Source organism: Ictalurus furcatus, chromosome 20 (genome assembly GCF_023375685.1).
Source record: "Ictalurus furcatus strain D&B chromosome 20, Billie_1.0, whole genome shotgun sequence".
NCBI lineage: Eukaryota > Metazoa > Chordata > Actinopteri > Siluriformes > Ictaluridae > Ictalurus > Ictalurus furcatus.
In genome coordinates, this window is record NC_071274.1 from 10,301,593 (window position 1) to 10,309,004 (window position 7,412).

The following is a 7,412-nucleotide window of genomic DNA, read 5'->3' on the forward strand; positions in this document are numbered from 1 at the left end:
GCAAAGTTTATGGACGTGCACAGCCCAGTAATAGAATTGAAAATTGGGTAATGCAAGTCTTCCACTAAGTCTACATCCCTGCAATAAAGATTTACGAACCCTTGGTGGCTTCCCACCCCAAATAAAAGTACTAATTATCTTATCCAATGAATCGAAGAATGATTTTGGCAGAAAAAGAGGAACTTGCTGGAACAAGAAAAGAAACTTCGGTAATATATTCATTTTGACAACATTGATCCTGCCAATTAGAGAAAGGGGGAGGTTACCCCAACTTTAAATGTTGGATTTAACCTTTGAGATAAGGGGAGTGAAATTAGCTGATAAAAGATTAGATAAAGAACGTGTCACGTTGATACCTAGGTATTTAAACCCTGACTGACTAAATCGAAAAGGTAGATCTGACTGTTGGAGAGAAAATGCTGCAGTATTGATGGGAAAACAGTCGCTTTTGTCCAAATTTATAACCAGAGATAACACCGAAGGTCTCCAGAACACCCAAGACAGCAGGCATAGAGGCAATAGGATCGGTTACATACAATAACAAATCTTCAGCATATAGCGACAATTTATATTCTACACCGTATCGAACTATTCCTTTAAACAAGGGAGAAGATCTTAATACGATAGACAGAGGCTCGATAGCGACAGCAAAAAGCAGAGGTGATAAAGGACAGCCTTGGCGACACTCACGTCCGAGAGCAAAATAATCCGAAGAAATATCGTTTGTCTGAACCCTGGAGTAAAGGAGGCTAATCCAAGAAATAAACTTATCCCAAAATCCGAACTTCCTCAAGACTGCAAACAAATACTTCCATTCAACCCTATCAAATGCTTTTTCAGCATCTAAAGAAATCACAATCTCAGGAAGCTCAGCCGAATGCTTTGAATAAATTATATTAAAGAGTGTACGGCTATTGAAAAACAATTGACGTCCCTTTATAAAACCGTTCTGCTCTTCAGATATAATATAAGGGAATACATTCTCTAAACGAGATGCCATTACTTTCGCCAACACCTTTACATCTGCATTAAGCGGAGACAGCGGTCTATAAGAACCACAGCAGGTTGGATCCTTACCCTCCTTAAGAAGGAGAGCTATCGTGGCTTGTGTCAGAGTTGGAGGCAAAGACCCACATTCCAAGGATTCGTCGAACATAACCAAAAGCAATGGAGTTAATTCTCCAATAAACCTTTTTGAAAAATTCAATTGGAAACCCGTCCGGGCCAGGAGCTTTGTTAGATTGCATAGTTTTAACTGAACTTAAAATTTCTTCAAGAGACAGTGGGGAGTCCAGTTGCATGGCAGTATTCGAATCAATAACTGGGTTATAAAGGTTTTTATGAAATGCATTCACTTTAGTATGTCTGTAGGAAATTCGGATTTATAAAGCGAAGATTAAAACTATTTAAAAGTAGCATTAATTTCCATGGGATCTGTAGCGACAATATTATAAGTGTTTTTAATACTAGGTATGAGACGGGAAGTGGCCTGTCGCAGTAGCTGATGTGCCAGTAAACGACTCGGCTTGTCGCCATGTTCATAGTATGAACCACAAGTACGTAACAACAAGCGTTCCGCCTCTTTAGTCGAAATAAGATTAAATTCTACCTGTAAGTCGAGACGCTGTTTAAGAAGTTCTGGAGAGGGGTTCAATGCATATCTCTGATCGAGGTTAATGATCTCAGATGTAAGTTCATTAACCCTAGCAGTGTGCTTTTTATTACAGAGAGCGGAGTAAGAAATAATCTGCCCTCTGATATAGGATTTAAGTGTCTCCCATAACAATGAATAAGAGGTGGAGTCATTCTGATTGAAGAAAAGAAAGTCATCAATAGAAGTGGAAATGAACTCACAGAATTCACTGTCTGCCAAAAGAAGAGAATTAAATCTCCAAGGGCTACGTTTATAAATAGAAAGATGAATATCTAATTGTAGAGGTGCGTGATCAGAAATTACAATACCCAGATAGTCAGAAGAAACTACACAAGAATCAAGAGTGCTGTCTATAAAAAATAATCAATCCTCGAATAGGAATGATGCACCTGGGAGAAGAAAGAAAACTTTTTAAGAGAGGGGTTGCGGGATCTACAGGGATCAACAAGACCGTTCTGACACATAAAATCGGAAAATGTTTTAGACATAGCAGATTGATTCAGAGAACGGGGATTAGACCGATCTAAGTTTGGGTCAAAAACACAGTTTAAATCTCCCCCGAAAATCAACAGGTGAGTATTTAAGAAAGGGAGATTGCTCAACAATCTATTAGCAAATTCCACATCATCAAAGTTTGGAGCGTATACATTTACCAACACCACCTGTCTTTGCATTAGAGTACCAGCAACTATAATATATCTACCGTTCACATCAGCAATAACGTTAGTGGAGGAAAACTGTGACCTTTTGCCAATTAAAATAGTGACCCCTCTTGCCTTCGAATTAAAGCTCGAGTGGAAGACTTGACTCACCCAAGGACAGTGTAACCTATGATGATCTTTAATTCGTAGGTGAGTCTCCTGTAAAAATACTATATCGGAGTTTAAACTTTTCAGATGTGTAAAAACCTTAGATCTCTTGACAGGATTACCCATACCTCTGACGTTCCAACTAATAAATCTTAAAGGCGTGCCTGTCTGAGCTATGCTGGGATCCATATTACTACTAACCATTTAAATAAAGTAAACCATAAGGATATAAATAGCCAATTAGAGCCGAAGTGGGACCTCCTCCGCCTCCCCCCCCCCCCAACAATCCCCCAAACACACACACACCCAAAGTCTCCATAAAACAAAGGAGATAGCAGTGTTTCCCACACAATAACCAAAAGTTGTCCATGATGTGAAAACAACTCGGAGAGTAAGCTGAACTAACCGAAACTGAAATTTTCTTTTATCAGGTTTTAATGTAACAGTGTTACATGCCCAAAAAGGGTTTCTGAGGTAATGGACCTTGAAATATCTCTCAAAGAACATTTTTTGAGTTCTTGCTAAATGGGATAAAAATGTACACACCTCAATAAATCTTTTGTCACAGTTTCTACATGGACAAGAAACAGTCCTGCCCTCTCTAATATGTCCCTTTAAGTGAGACAATAAATTGGAAACACTGTCACACTTTAAGGTGCAAAAATCCATATGACAAGAGTGTCATTAACAGAGCATTGGCCTAAAAATACGATGCCCTTAGGTCTTTAACCGGGTGATCTCTGTACACATGTTTTGAAAACACTTTGTGTTTGTGTTGGGTTGAGTGTAAATGTTAATTGCTGTATATTTCCAGTTGGTTCATGCATTTATATTTCCAATTGATGCAGTTACACTGGCTATTTACATTAGCTACTGTTTTCTTACATTACTTTAACATTATGGCTATTAACATAGCCATCATCTTTTCCTGCCAATGGTAAAATCAATATGCTATGACTACAATTTATCAACTTATTTTACGTATTAATTAGTAACACTACACTTACCACTTTGACCTAGTGTTATTCAATGCATCATCTTAAGCTGTACTTGTGATATGCCTATGTCTTGGATTTTGGAAAGACATCACTGCTTTGAAACATAATTAGTTCATGCTGCTGAGTTTTTGCATTTACACTTTTACATTAAAAAATGGGCATAATTGATCAATAATAATAAAAATACAAACATTAAAAACATCAACTAAAAACAGTGAGAAATTTTTTAAATAATAATAATAATAATAATAATAATAGTCACGTCCCGAGACGTAAAGGAGTTGAGTACAGAAGCAAGTGCAGGTAAAGACATTTTATTTAGGAGGCAGGCAGACAAATGCAAATCGTAATCCAAAGATGTACTCAAGACAGGCAATGGGTCAGGCGATCGGCAAACAGGCATAAACAGAGCTATGCGGAAATCACAATCAGGAAACGAGAAACAAGGTCATACACATGGAACATGAAACAATCAAGAAAACAAGAAACGAGAGGTGAGAGCTATGTGGAGAGCTATGTGGAGAGCTATGCTCATCTACACTGGGCACTATGAACTAATTAACTAACTAACCAATCTATTCTAATACTCCGCACCGTGTTCTGGGAGGCGCACGGTGTATATATAGCAAACATAATCAGCGTTAAGTGTTGACAGCTTAAAACACTGAAGACACACCCTCGAACAACAACCAATGACAGAACAGGGAGGAGACAGAATAGAAATAAAACAAATGCACCTGTCCACAGTAAACAATTGTCAATTCAATTGTTCATTAAAAAAAGGTTCATTAAAGGAAGTCTCTGACACCAAAATATTAATGTTTTACTTCATCTTACTGCTGAAATAAAAGGGACATTTCAAATCTAAAACCCATTAATATCAGTTCACAGTCAGCTCCTCTATGCTCACAATAAAGATCAATTAATCTTACTGTAGAATCTTAAAGTAATTGCTGTTCAATGTCACAAGATCCATCAATATAATTGAACCAGGAGGCTATTTTAACCTGTTATAAACTTGACATTTCAAATCCCTGATCAACGATCAAACCCAATAATATCAGTTCATAGTAAGGTATTCTATGTGCTGAATAAAGGTTTATTAATTTTATTCTAGAAAGTTAGCAACTTCAAGTTTAAAAACTCAATGAATTGCAGTGAGTCAAAATAAGTTTAACATACTACACATTGTTCATTTCAAATTATAAATAGAAAAACTTTTAGCCTGCATTTTAAACGAAACTGAATTGTTGTGTGTTTATTTTGTTATTTATTTATTTAAAATGATAATTATGTAGAAATTTAAAAAATCTTGGTTGTGAATGAGCTCACAGAAGCTCATTTTCCGCTCTCTGAAAAGTGACTAAAAGTATCTAAAAGCAGTGCCCCTAAAATTCATTTGCATATAATAACCATTGTTTCAGGAAGAGTGACTGATTTAACTGCAGTTAATGTTTCTGCTGTCCTCTCTGAGGGTTACACGTTTGGATTTGTAAATGAATAATAAAACAAGAAGCCATTTTTTCCATTTTCTAATATTTGGTTCTTAATTGACTATGAAAAAGACTAACAATACACGGATTGTACACTGACCTTGAAACTTACTCTAATATAATTTTAGATCTGGCAAAAAAGATCTGTCGTCTTTGTTACTATCAGAGTACAATGTCCAAGAATATGGGGAAATAGTGGCGTTTTCCATAAGAAATTTAAAAAACAATCACTGAGGAAAGATATTAGAATTCCTCTCTAGTTTGACTAATTAGCCTAGTTTGTACATCCAGTGGCAGACATTACCATTTGCCACGCTACGTAGGTGGAGACGGAAGCAAGTGCAGGTATGCAAATCAATGTCAATAACCCAAAGGGGTAAGGCAAAGTCCATGGTCGATAAACAGGCAGGGGTTGAGCGATCAGGCAAACAAACAAACAAAACTAGGCAAGGCAGAGAATCGAGGTCGAGAGCAAAAATAATGGTCAAAGTCACTTTGGCAAAACATGATAAGGCTTGGAGAAAGGCAGAGAACAAGTCAACTGTACGTTTACTTCACAAAGTCATAATGTTCCCAAAGTCTTTTATATGCTTTGTAGTGAGTGTGTGTGAGATTGGGTACAGGTATGTGTGGTTAGAACTCTGGACAAGGCGAGCGTGTGTGTGTGTGGGAAGTGTAGTCCTCAGCGGCCATGTTTCTGGTTAGCGGTGCCTCCTGGGAAACGTAGTTGCTGTTTGGCTGTGATATGACACCATTAGGCAAAGGTCGGCAATTGCCTTGGGCCCCGAGCTACCAAGGGCCCATAAAGCGCTGCATAAACTTATGGTAAATAAAGCTTTTTTTAACTTAAGGTAATTAATTGTGTTTTTCTAAAAATCCTTACGCTAAAATGGTCTGCACTTATATATTGCCCTTTTTTTTTTTTTTAACCTTAGCAGTTCTACAAAGAACTTTACACTGTTTCTCGTTCACCTATTCACACACCAATGATGGCAGAGCTGCCATGCAAGGTGCTAGCTTGCCATTGGTAGCAACTTGGGGCCCAGCCCCCCCCAGTACCGATTACATTGGACTATTCCATAATTTTACTGCGCATCTGCGAAATTAATTCTGGATGAAAGCATAACCAACTCGTGCAAATGTCGACATTGCAGGTAGTGTACAGACAGAGCAAAAATTAAGCGCAGCTACCACAGCGGTGCTGAAAAAGGAGAAAGTGGGAGGAAAGCAAAAAATTATCATCTAAGTCTGTGAAGTGTTTAAATTAACACATTTTGCCTTTGGCATGAAGGCAAGTTGTAGTTCTATAAGCGCTGATGGCTCTAGCATTACAGCCAAAGAAAAGCGAGGCTGGGACAGGCAGCAGAGTTCATTCTCTCTCTCTCTCTCTCTCTCTCTCTCTCTCTCTCTTCCTCATTCCCTCCTAAAGCTCTACTGACCTGCTCCCAAATGAAGGAGTAGGTGGGTTTAATGTCACATGATAACAGTGGGCCATTCAGATGGATTCATGTTCAGTGCTACTTCAAAGAAATATGTTTACATATTACCACAATTTAGAAAAAAGAAGAATATTTTAATAAGCTGCTGTCCTATTGTACCATACAGCGGCTTATTGTTTGCTCTTGGTTAGTGGTAGTAGTGAAATAGACTTATTTATTAATATAGGACTAATATCAAGATTAATTTCATAATATTCATATTAGAAAATTAAACTTCTTAATAATAATAATAATAATAATAATAATAATAATAATAATAATATAGTAGTAGTCAATAGTAGCGGCCTATTTTTTGGGGGTAAAATTATTAGATGTGGATTCATGTTAATGCTAAAAAATAAAGTTTCAGTCCTGATTCAGGAGTTGTACAGCTGAGTGGTGCAGCTCTCCTACACTGCACCCAGATGATGTCCCCTGACTAGCTAACATGCTGTCTTGATTGTTTTATATTCTTTGTCTTACTGTTATTTTGTTTGTTTGCCTGTTTTACAAATATGACTTGATATCTGTTCCATGCTACTTCAAATAAATATGTTTAAATAGCATTTATGCTTATGTTATATTTTCATGCTAGTAACTGGTGTTAAAATTTGGTCTAACTATCAATGTGCACCGCAGTGTGCGTGTTGGGGGCCAGGTGTGGTGGTCCGCTCTGGGCCAGAAATTCCAGGGCCACTTTTTGGTCACAGGCCACCCCAGTTTATTGCTATTAATGCTAAATAACGTATGCTGAAAATTAAAATATCGATGTTAAAACACTGAAATGAGGGCCCCATTCCTATATTTTGGGCCCCCAAATCACTAAATCCACACCGTGTCCATCATTGCGTGTACTTTTCACATTACTCACTGTGTTGGTGACTGTTTAAATATGCCGTATGAATTAAAAGTGAAAAATTTGTATGGAAACAGGGGAATCACCGGGTATGCCTCTGTTGTCATGGTAACGGACAACAATG